The sequence below is a fragment of the Anguilla anguilla genome, chromosome 3, assembly GCF_013347855.1.
Source record: "Anguilla anguilla isolate fAngAng1 chromosome 3, fAngAng1.pri, whole genome shotgun sequence".
In the NCBI taxonomy this organism is placed as follows: Eukaryota; Metazoa; Chordata; class Actinopteri; order Anguilliformes; family Anguillidae; genus Anguilla; species Anguilla anguilla.
Genome location: NC_049203.1, coordinates 59,613,275 through 59,625,538, shown reverse-complemented (window position 1 = coordinate 59,625,538; position 12,264 = coordinate 59,613,275). Strand labels below are relative to the sequence as shown.

The following is a 12,264-nucleotide window of genomic DNA, read 5'->3' as shown; positions in this document are numbered from 1 at the left end:
AGCACTTATTGCACTTGTATTGTTATCTTGATATTGTAGCTTGTTGTCATGCTTCCTAGTTAGACTTAACATTACTCTTATCGAACCTGTGTTTTGCAGTTGTTCCAATGACCTTCGGTTTGCACTTACTGCACGTCACTGTGGATAAAAGTGTCTGCCAAATAAATGTAATGTAACACAATGTAAAGAACCTGCATGAATTGTGCCTAGAAACAGAATACAGTGATAGACAAAACATATAAGGGAGGAGACCATTTGAATGTATCCCAACCATTGTTCAATATCAGTATATCCTATTGTGACATAATCGACAGTCCCAGAATGAAGGTATCAGTGTCTATAGCCAAATATGCTAATGCTGAATGGCTGGCTAAAGACAAACCTCGTATCAGGGCATGCTGACATTCCCACAGAAACTGACTGGAAGCAAAATGGGAAGAGGTTACATTAATGTGAGCTCATAGAGATGGTACTGAAGATGCAGGGAGAGGTTCAGTTGTGCAAGGTGAATGGTTGGCACAAAAGATCCCAGAAAAACATACAAAAAATTGCTAGCCTCAGTTAAGGTCAGTGTTCACGACTCCGCAATAAGAAAGAGACAGGGCAAAAATGGGATTCACGGTAGAGTAGCAAGGTAGAAACCACTGCTAACCAAGAGAAACATCAATGCTCATCTCACATTTGCAAAACCACCCACATTTAAGGTTTGCCAGGGCTCTTGGATTCTGGGCCAAACCTGGCCCAAATGCATGTCACACCTGAGACGTGGTCTCATTAAAGTTGAGTTGTGGCTGCTTTCTGTAACGTTTTTGTTGAGATCGCAGTATTATGTAAAGTGAATATGCAAACATTCACACACAGATCGTTTGGCCAACTTTATATAGCGTTGTAATTGCCTGGCTGCGGCATTGCAGCGGTCATTCGAGGTGAGGCAGTCGAAGTGAGTATGAACTGACCCGAGAAAGCAAAGCAGTAATCAAATGGTCCTGCTGCCGATGTAGTGCTGATTTGCAAACCGTTACCGTGCTTGTTGGTATACACAAAGCAGACCTATAGGTGTTGCTGGATTCCTACCAACGGTGTCAATGAGATCTGAATGAACGGAACGACGTAAAATTAAAACCACAGTTACTTAGAAGCTGCATGGCTGTCAGGTACTGCATGCATGTCTTCGTAGAAAAACTCGGTAGCAAAGCATTTATTTCTGGGAACCATTTAGTGTAATATGAAAATCATCAGCAGATGGCGCAATACGATAGAAAACGCGATTCAATGACTTTACTGTTTGGGTCCTAGCAACAGCCAGTAGTTTGAATACAAAATGAGATGCTCTAAATTTATCCTTCAAATAAGTCATACTTGTATTGTTAACCGTTATCATGTGGAATAAAAGCTAAGCACATAACTTACCTTATTTCTGGTGTTCTGGTGTGTGTGTGCTTGTTGTGTGTGTATGCATGAGTTTGTGTGTGTGTGTGTGTGTGTGCACGCATTATAACCTTTTCCCTCACTATCCTCAGATTTTGTATTCCTGATTATTAAGATTCTCATTAATTTTTCATGATGTGAATGTGATTAGAATGAGAGAAAAATGTATATAGATACTTATATATGTATATAGACCTTTAAAAGGCATTCTTGTTGCCAATTTTTTTCTGTTTCTAAATTCATGTTACCCAATATTTTGTAAAACTGAGTTTTCACTTGCCTTTGTAGTTACAGAATATTTTTGTGGCTGTGTCAGCACAACATTGTAGAGTTTTTCTTCTGGATTCACAAATACCAGGTTTTCATTCTTTGAATATAGCCCTCTTTCCCTGTCCTTTCTTCCTCTCTCCATTTCTGTTTACAATTTCACCCACGTGTATCCCCCCCCCATTCTCTCTTATGTTCACGCTTTTGTGAAAAAAAGTTAATATTGTCACATTTAATATGTAAAAGAGATTTAGTGTTGCACACGCCTCACATACATGCACATGTTCACAGTACCAATGATTACGTCATTTAAATATGGGTAGTCTAAAAATACATTTCTACTATATTTTGATTTAACACTTTTTTCAGTTTCTGTTTATATTCTTGGATATTTTTCAGTGTTACATTCCAGGTTCATACAGATATTTCCGTGTATTCAGATCCTGGAGCGTCATAAAAATATAGAAAGCTGAGATACCACCTTTCAGACAAAACGTATTATTATGTAAATTGCATCTTACTGTAGTTCAAATGCTTAAATAGCCTGAGTAAATTATAGCATATAACTTTGCAGTTTGACATGGCGTGATTGCATCATGCACCATCTCACTAAGAAACTGGTTACATTGCTATTACATTGTATTGGCATTTTTTTCTGATTGGGAAATTAAATAACACGAGTTACATTTATGAAGTTTTCATCTGTGCATAAAACACAAGGTCTGTGTTTGTGTGGTCAGTGACATTGCAGTTAATAAGAGGGAAGGTTTAGATGGAAGTTTCTGATGTGTTTTTTGGTCTGTGGTTCTCCTCAAAAAACCTTCCACTTTGCTGCATTTAGCCACATATAATTATCCACCATTTAAATCGATACAGCCCAAGCCCCACCTTCAGTTTGATCTCTAGGATATATTCAGGGAACTGTGGCTTGTGTCCACACCCTAAGTCTGACTGTTCCTGAGACATTCACCCTAGATTTAATGGATGCTGCTCATTGCTAGAGGGAAACCCAAAAGCTAAATTCAGCTGTGCCAAGATCCACTTTAAAATGTGCAAACACAGCTATGAATATTTTCTCAAACCTTTGGGGATAAAAGACAGCTTTGCAGTTACATTAAATTCAGTCATGTTTTTTTTCTAAATCAAATATGACATATTATAGTCTGTGATAAATTTTCCATGATGTGTAATTGGTAAACTAGTACAGAATCTTGATGGCACTGTACAGAATTGTGACAGTGTGTGATTGGAATCTTAGGTTGCTGTTAGAAAATGACATTCCAAATTGGTTGTCAGAATAGTGCCATAGACGGTTCCACATTCTGCCAAACAATCCCATGAAACTAAATTGTGATGCTTTGAATACAAAATAAAACAGATCCCTGTATTTTACCTTGGTTCAAAAAATGGGTTTGTACCATGGCCTTAGGGAGTTAAATCACTGACTTCCAGAGTGGGGAGAAATAATTCACAAATTAGTAAGGTTCTCTGAGCCATATGGATGATTGTACACTATACTCCAACACTCCCTTCTCCAGCTCATTCATCACAGTGATTGAAGTAACCCCACCCTGTTCAACCCACCCATGGCCGAGTATTTTTTGGGTTTAATGTGGCTATTTGCTCAGTGCATTATGGTGGACTTATTCTTTATCATAATTGCTGTGTATAGGAGTTGTAATGGGGGATGGTCTTGTGACGGATTATTATCATGAATACAGAACAGTTCTTTTATGATATTTAAAGATATTTCTGGTTGAACTGGTTGTAAGTATCACCAGTCATACAGGCATACAGATCTGTGGTACAGGCATGTGCAATGAAGAATGTTTTAGATACTTACAGAAGTGGCATTCTTACAGCATTCATGGGGTTGTAATGTAAAGCAAGAAAACACAAAGTAACTCAAAAGCAGCTTCTGCGGCAACATCAAAAATGAGATTAAACATAGTTTTTAAAGTATAATGTACATGTACAATACACATACACATAAAGTTGCTGTAAAAATTTTTCAAGTGTAATTGTAAAGCCAGTGGCTTATGAAACACTTCTGTAAATATCTAAAATACCCTTCATTACGTACAAAAGCTGTCTGGGCCAACTGAAAACACATCAAAAAAATAAAAATAAATAAAAAAACAGAAATTTAACTATCCCTTTAAATAGAATTACAGAATAGTGTTTCCTGTTGATTAAAGTCCTCTGCAAAGACTTCAAGTGTAAATAATATTGGTTCAAGCAAACACCACACTATTCAAATGTGTCTATGACAGTTACCGTTTACTATTATAATCTTTAAGATGCATTTGTGATATTGCAGTTCATCTTTTAAAGAGTTGGTTTTTTGGATTTTTTTACCCTCAAGAGTCAGTCTTCTACAGTAGCTCTGCTGCTTTCAATTACCAATAGCGATTGTTACATCAGCATTAGAATGTTCAGTTAAGAACAATCTAATCACATATTTCTGATGTTACACCTTAAAGGCATAAGATGATGCTATTTTGTGTGGTTCGGGTTCTTATGTTAGCAAAATTATTAAAGTTCTGCGCTGAATAGTATCACGCATTTCATGTGCAGCACCATCCTATCCCACTATCTAAACCAGGACTGCCGTCATTGCCAGTTGAAAAAAAAAACATAAATCTGAGAGACTTTGCAGGGGGTGAAAATGGGATGCATCTGACCTGCCTCTCTGTCCTCCTTAGTAAAGCTGATCTTTGATCAGTGCTTAGCAATGTCAACAGGTCAGTGGCTGCTCCCTCACCCAACAGTGTCTGCTCTAAGATCAGTGTTGCTGAGTCCAGCAGAGAGAAATTAGAGGGTAGAGTGGAACCTGACCCCCTGGCTCTCAGCATTGATCCCTATAGTAAAGATTTAACAGTGTGACACTGACACCCTGAATGCTGGAATAATTCCAATGCAGTCAACCAGGCTGAGTCATCAATCTAGGACACTGAGGTCAAATGGATAAATTAATCAACTAATCCACCAACGGCTAAATCAATATATGTTCTGCCCTATAGCGGTGGGTCCCTGTCTGTAGATTACTGAGAGTGTAAATTGGATCATAGGTCTAAACATGTTGGAAACTGGTGCTCTGTAGTATAATTATTATGCATATTAAGAAGACCATGAAGGGCCTGGTGTAAACTGAAATTGTTAAAACAGAGTAGAGAGCTGCATTACCTTATTATGTTTTTTTCCCTATACATGCCCCAAGAGTCAAAAAGGCTACATAAATAAACCCAGGAAATTAGCTATACTGTATACTGCGTGGAAAAAATTAACTATGTAATTTTATACTCATAAAACTGCACAGTGAAAAAAGGTAAAGTAATCATTTCCCAAAAAGATTACTGGCAGTAGTTTTGAATACATTGTGTACCCTTCCTTTGTAGGATGAGATTGCAGTATAATGGCTAAGGCTAAACAATTTTTTTATTGGGGTCAAGTCTGGACACTGAGATGGCCATTACAAAACAATAATTTTGTGGCCAGTTAACCATTTCTTCTTGATTTGCATGGCATCGTTGTCATACTGAAAAAGTTGTTTGTGGCGAAGTTTGAGTGTCCCGGCAGAGATACCTGGCTTTTGGCTAAAATGACTGGTCACTTGCTGGAGTTCGTCTTACTCAATTCTTTATACAATAAGCTTTGTAATGTAGTGGTTTGATGTCTAGATGAGGCAATGCTGTATAGCTTAGATATCCAGCTCCATGAATTGATAATCTGGAATTATCCTGGATAATTAAATCTGCTAAGCAAACGACTAATAGTGATAATACATGAATTTCTGTGCACCACTGCCTAACTGAACTTTGCACCCCCGGGCCAAATCTGTTAATGTTGTCCTAAAATTTATGATGGATTTTTGTATGACGTAAGTATAGTGAATGTATATGTGGCATTGTCTACAACTAGATCTCAATGTTGCACTTTAATGTTCATGGCAGTGTGTTGCTGCCAAGAGGCAGGTAGAAGTCTACAATTGAATAATTGGTCAAATACTAATAGATCAATCTATTCATCTATTATTTATTTTTTTAGAAACTACATCACATCCCCTCTTGATTTCTATTATGGAAAACGACTAGGTAACATAATGAAGCAGGGTGGTGGGTTAATTATGGTTGTGTTGTAAGTTTGAAGGCGTTTCTTAATTGCTGTATCACTCGAAAATAATTAATTTCTAGCTCCAACTCCATAATAAGGACGATAAAGATAACAAGTATCACTTAATCAGACATAAATATTTGAATACAATTGTTGTTTACCCGCTGAAAAACAGAGTTTTTCTCTTTCAGTAATAGAGGAACAGGCTGACGGACGACACATTGCATTTATTTGGCAGACGCTTTTATCCAAAGCGACGGTTGTATGGTGGGTAGAGATTCAGGTGCACCACTGCATTCAACATACTTGGAAGAAAAAAAAAATGAAAACGCTCTCTTTTGCAATAAGCACTTTGGAAAACAGTTAATCAAAGCCATGTCAACTGGCAAGTGCTTGCGCAGCATGACCATTAAGTACTAAGCGCTAGTTTATGGGCGAGATGTCAATATCGAACAGAACGCACCAGTGAAGGTGAGCAGAATGCCTGCTCAGCCCACATAAAATACTACATTTACCGATACATTTGGCCGGTAACATTTTTAATTTGAGCGAGGTCAACACATGAGGTTAGCTGTTACTTGTTAATGGTAAGACACACATTTTCCTCTATTGCCTGGTGTATTATTTAGCTGCAATCGTTGGCTAGGCATATACTCGCGATCCCATTCATGTCAGCGCCGTGTGCTCTCACATGGGCTGTGCCGGCATGAGAGCCGTTCTTCTAATGGCTGTTTCCAGCCGCCCCCCTCTGTCGTTCATGATCCTGAAAAGGGGTGTTTACTCTCTTGCATTGGCCGTGCTGTCTGCGAAACGGTGTCCACAGAGATTTATACAGAAGGAGACAGACATTCTTCATTTTTCCCCCACACTCAACCGCTCAGTCCATCCCCTCTTCTTGTCCATGCAGCTATTGTTATGATGCTGATGTGAGGGCATCGCTATCCCCTTTTTGTATTCAGTCTGTAGCCTCTATCGCGCACTCGCTTTCTGCTCTCCCTCAATCTCCTCGAGTTCCTCTCCTTCTCTCCATTCCCATACATGTCCACCTGAAATTGATGAAAGGTTCAATTAGTTTTTATTTTCCCAGGTGGGGAAATGAATGCATTCCCACTGCTATTATTAATGCTCTCTTTTGAACGAAACTGCCCGACTCAAGGACTGTTACAGTTTGCGGAAATGGATGCGCACGTTGTCGGCTCCGACAATAGATTCCAAGCGGATTCGAAGATCTTCTAACAATTGTGAAAAGCGAAATCAACTCACCTTTCACCGGCCTTCTTGTAAGTTAGTTATCGTATTTTCTTTCAAATTTTACAATATTCCCCAATGAGCTGTGGGTTGTGCAAGTGGTCAGTTATTCACTATGGTTACAAATAATGCATGTGTGTAAAATTGACGTAAGATAGATGCATTTATAATAAGCAGTTAATTGAATGGACCAGGTTATCATGGGATTTTTGGAATCTGGAGTTGGTGGCAGTATTCATTGTATCGGGGGACTTACAGGTGTACCCATTTGAAGAAGCCGCAAAAGCCAAAACTGCGTTTTTCAAGACCGTGTGGATCAACCCTACCCAAACGAAATATAGCCTGCAATAGCTACGCGGCGCATTGACCTGGCATAGCCTACGGTGCCCACTTTCCCGTACCAGATTGTAGTTTTTAGCTTCGTGGAAAGAGAGCTAGAAAGAACACCAAAGAGGCTGCAAGTGAGTAGCATATAGCCTATGCACAGCTCCTGTGCTGTTATAGTATAGCCTACATGCGAAAGTATGAAGATTCGGGTCATGACACTGCAAATGCTCGACAGCATCTATTAGTAGTAAGCGGCACATGACATGCATTGGTAGTCACCGATAATATAAAGGCAAAAATAGTGTTCTTAACTATTTTTAGGCATCCAATTCATTTTTGGTAAAAAAAAATGACTATAGCCTACAGGTATTAATGTAGCGTCCATGTAACAATTGGGCAAATAACTGGGATCGAACAGGCATTGCATAGGCTGCTGCCGGCTGTACGAAATATGTCAATTAAAAAAGTAAGAACATCGCTAACGTAGTGAATCGGCTATGCAGATAAACCGCATATTAGTGTAAACCCTTTTAAATGAAATCATTTCCGACAGCACATTGCACAGGTAAGACGTGTGTTCTTGTAATTGTGATTAATTGGACTATTAATCATTTGTGTATTAATCATCTATCAAATAGGCTACATATAGTCTACGCTGCGCTCGCATCACCAGCCTGCTTACCAAGAACGATATTAGCTATCCGTAACAAGCGATTTAGCGAATAATCCCATTCTCCCAAGTCTATTTATGGACTTAATCTGTTTATTGTTATTCTAGGGTTTTGGGAGACGAGCGGTACCCCTACCCGTGTCCACCGTTCCTGCTGGACGCGGTACTTGGTTCCCAGTAAAGGCCCCCGCCCCCTCGGCCCCCCTTCCCATCCCCGGTCAAGATTAGGGAATAACCCCTGATATGTGCGATCACTTGCGGGTCTAAACGTAGCCGACACCCCGCCACAAGAGACCCCTAAGCTACTGCAAGTGCATGACCCGGTGAGACCACCTGTTTCTCACGAAGGAGTACTCCTGTAAAGACGCCGAAGGTAAGCACTGGTCTGTGCTGCTGCTTTGTGTCTGCCACATCCACTTGTTTTGTGATTTTGGATTGCTGAAAAAACTTGATTTAAATTTATGTTGTGAGCCCGTGGAAATGTAACACCCACCCAAGCACTGCGTTTTGCTCTAGGAATCTGCTTAAACGTGTGCAATAAAATCACAAGTGGTTGGGCTTTTTTGAATTCCCCTTGGGATATTAAAAATGACATAAGTTAAATAACATTTCCCAGTCCCAAACAACATTTGACGGTCTCAAATAATCAATCAATCATCTTTCCCTTATGCAGCCCCTTTTTCTCCCCTCCTCCTTCCTCTCTCTCTCTCTCTCTCCCTCTCTCTCTCCCCCCTCTCTCTCTCTCTCTCTCTCCCTCTCATATATAGCATATATATATATATATATATATATATATATATATATATATATATACGTACCTTACAGTGCATGTCATTCAAAAAATAGCCCAGTTCTGGATTTAATGTATCAGAACTGAGCACCAGACAGGTATTATAAAGGATGTAATAGACATGGTAGTTGTTGGCTTGCATTGTGTGTAAGTAGTGTTTATATTTTGTGCATTAGGAAAGTGAATGAAGGGAAAGTTAAAAATAAAAATATTTATTCAGTAATTCAGCAGTTGCCGAATGGGGCTAAGTGGTTATTAGCTTCTCAGGCATGGGGTTTTTAAAAATGTCTCCTTAAATGATTTCCTCTCTGTTGAATACAGTTTGTGTACAGAGACTGACTTCTATCTGATGACAAATGGGAATATATGGTTGTGTGTCACGCACATTATAATGTTTCATTATCCCTAGTCCTGTGAGGCACATGGTGGAGTGGTGTTTGAGGGATTGGTTTCAGGTTCTGATGGTTCTGTGCAGAGCACAGTTTCTTCACTTCAAATAATACATCTGTATATAAATAAATAATGATAATAGTAGTCGTAGTAGTTGTAGTAATAATAATGATATATATATATATATATAGCCTATATATATTTATATATATATATATATATATATATATATATATATATATAATTACTTTTTGGCACATGCTCTTGTTCAGATTAACTAACTTTTGTGATTGAAAACAATAGTAAATACATATAAGCGGTACTAGAACATAGGTTATAGCATAATTACTAATGCAGTAATTAAACATTGTAATACGTAGTAAAAAGTAACATCAAAGTAGAAGTTGCATTCATATGCACATAGCTTGGCTTTTTTAGAGCAACATATGCACATCCTATTACAGTGACATACACTTAGACTAACAGAGATTTATAAGAACAGAATTAATGGTTATCATACGCATAGTTACTAGCGATGATATAAAAGAGGTGTTGGACATGTTTTACTCTTGATGTCCTGCACTGGTGGAAGGGAGGATCTGCCAGATGTCCAGAAGTTGCAAAGCAGAGAATATGTAAAGGGGGCGTAAAGCCTGATGCGATGGATTAAAAGTGGGAGGAGCCATGGCTCCCCTGCGGTGCCTGGTAGGCTAGCAACAGTGCTGATCTTCACTAGTGGGCATGTAGCGGAAGCTGTGGAAGGGAGACGAGGAGAAAGAGGGACATGGGCATTTTTTGGCGGGTGGAAGTCCAGCCTAGCAGTAGAGCTGAATGGCGCCTTTGGCACAGCCTGGGAGAGCTGCCAGCACAGTGTTGCCGTAGCCCAAGTAGTTTAGTACAAGGGCCTGGTAGGAGATGAATAGGCAACAGGGAAAGGATGGATCGTTCCAATGTTGTTAAGGAAGAACCTGCAGTATCAGGTCACTGAAGTGATTATTCACTGTGAGTAAGAGCTTGGCTTCAGGAGCTGGGCATGTGAAACACCATATGCAAGACTCCTGAAGCTGGGTACATTGTAAAAAAAGACGAATACTTGTAAGGAAAAATAGTCCTAACTAGGAAAGCCACAATGTCCAGTGTTTAGGTACAGACTGTGATAATTACATTTGTCTTTATATACTATTCGATAATGAAAGAAAACTAAGTTCATTATTAAAGTGTATCATTATGCTCAGGAATGTTGCATGTTATTCTTCCTCCACAGACCCAGCCACTGGGGGCTGTGTGGGTAGATGTAATATGCTTGTGCTGAAAATTCAAAGTGAATGGCAGTCTGTCAGATCTCCTGTCATTGGCTTGGTGAACATGAAGCCTAGCTTGCCTGCTATGTGTGGTCAAGGGGGCAGGGGGTTGGGGTGGGGGGCAGTGAAGAACATCCAGTTGTTTGATGCATTTTTGAGAGAGAAGGACTTGGCTTATAGGGAAAGGGAGATTTGGCTTAAGGGGATGCTTCATTATCCATGTACAAAAATCTCTGCTTGGAATGTGGTACTGCATGTGGGACCTTGGAGGTCCTCTCAACAGCATAGCAAAGAAACAGCATGTGAAGAAATGGTTTACTTAAGATACAAGGGAAGAAAAAATGAGGATCCAAGATGGGATGTTATGTTGCTGCATGCTGTACATTGACTTTTGTGCATGTGTGTCTGCATGATTGGGTTGGATGCATGCTGAGCTGATTTCCTTAATGATTGGATTACAGGGGATGATAAAATGAGAGAATTTGAGGCATTTGAGACTGGCACTGTAGAAATACCCATAATCCCGCTCTTGCTTTACTGCTCTGAAGTAAGCCAGTGTGATTTGTGTGATTTCATGTTATTTGTATATATTTTATTTGACCAAAGATGTGATCGTGTGACATTTCAATTGCCGTATTTTGCTGATAAACTGGTTTTGATGATTTGGTTGGGTAGGGGATGCCAAAAAGATAGAGAGAAGGAAGGGTCAGGAATGTGGAAATGGAGAAAAGGCAGGAGCTTGGAGATGGAACAGGAGGAGAGTAATGATCAGAATGGAGATGGATGTAGAGATTCTACTGTCCACATGAGGAGGAAAATATAAAAATATGAGAAGAATAAGGGGCTTAAGTTTATGTGTATGTGTGTTTGTACCTTCTTCTGAGAGAGCTACACAAACTGAATTTTACAGAGAACACCGTTGTCTCCTAACAGAATGGAAACAAGAACTTTCAAAAGCATCGAACAAATGTGAAATGGGAAACAACTGTTGTTTGTTCGGAACAAAAGTCATTCAAGACAAACTGAACCATTGTATTTTTCCTTTCCATGAGCTCCAGTGTGGTTACTGCTTGGTTTTATTCTTTTCTGCCCTCCTATGGTTGTTCGTTGTCATAGAGTCTCAGTGTTTAATTACTTAAGTGATACATTAATTGGACAATTGGCTGAATTTGTCTCTGTCAAATGTATCAGAAATGCTCTTTGACATGTGTACAGTGATGAGATGATGTTTTTGATGATTGAAGATGCTTAATGTAACCCTTGATGACTAAACCATGTTTTGATAAATGAGCTGAATGCACCCCAGATACATTGTAGCCCCCCTGGAGCAAATTAACTAATTGTCATGGGTCATGCGCGTTCCCGCTCCCCCTGCTTCATTGGTTGATTTCTTATTTAGAGGTGGGGGCGTGTAGAGCAGTGACCAATCTGCTTATTCACAGAACACTGATCAGAACTCAGTGTCACTAAGGGTAGGAGGGAAGGGAGAGGTTTGGAATGCTGTATCCTTTCTTCTTGTGCATCTTATGTGTCTGCTGTCTGAGCCTGGCCTCAGACGTAGCTAATACTGTAGCTAGTAGTTTGCATTCAGACTGAACCACTTGCAATTTCCTGCCACAGTCACAGTTTTGTTTCAGTGGACCCCTTTTACTCCGGGAGATCACAAAAACTGCATATTCTCAGTCCGCATAGCAGAGAGAGAGGTCTTATCACTCTCATGAAATGAAATA

At 39.5% G+C, this 12,264-nt stretch overlaps 1 protein-coding gene across 2 annotated transcripts in view; it reads left to right on the top strand.

Annotated features, from left to right (window-relative positions):
• The first annotated feature begins 6,692 nt into the window (after positions 1-6,692).
• Positions 6,693-12,264, top strand: part of LOC118223183 (sodium/calcium exchanger 1-like) — a 74,589-nt gene continuing 69,017 nt past the window's right edge. The window contains exons 1-2 of one of the 2 annotated variants that reach the window (XM_035409421.1): positions 6,693-7,088; positions 8,162-8,426. The gene's annotated coding sequence lies outside the window, so the exon portion shown is untranslated. Of the gene's footprint in view, positions 7,089-7,331; positions 7,949-8,161; positions 8,427-12,264 lie in introns of those variants that run through there. The other variant, XM_035409422.1, reaches the window with a different exon arrangement.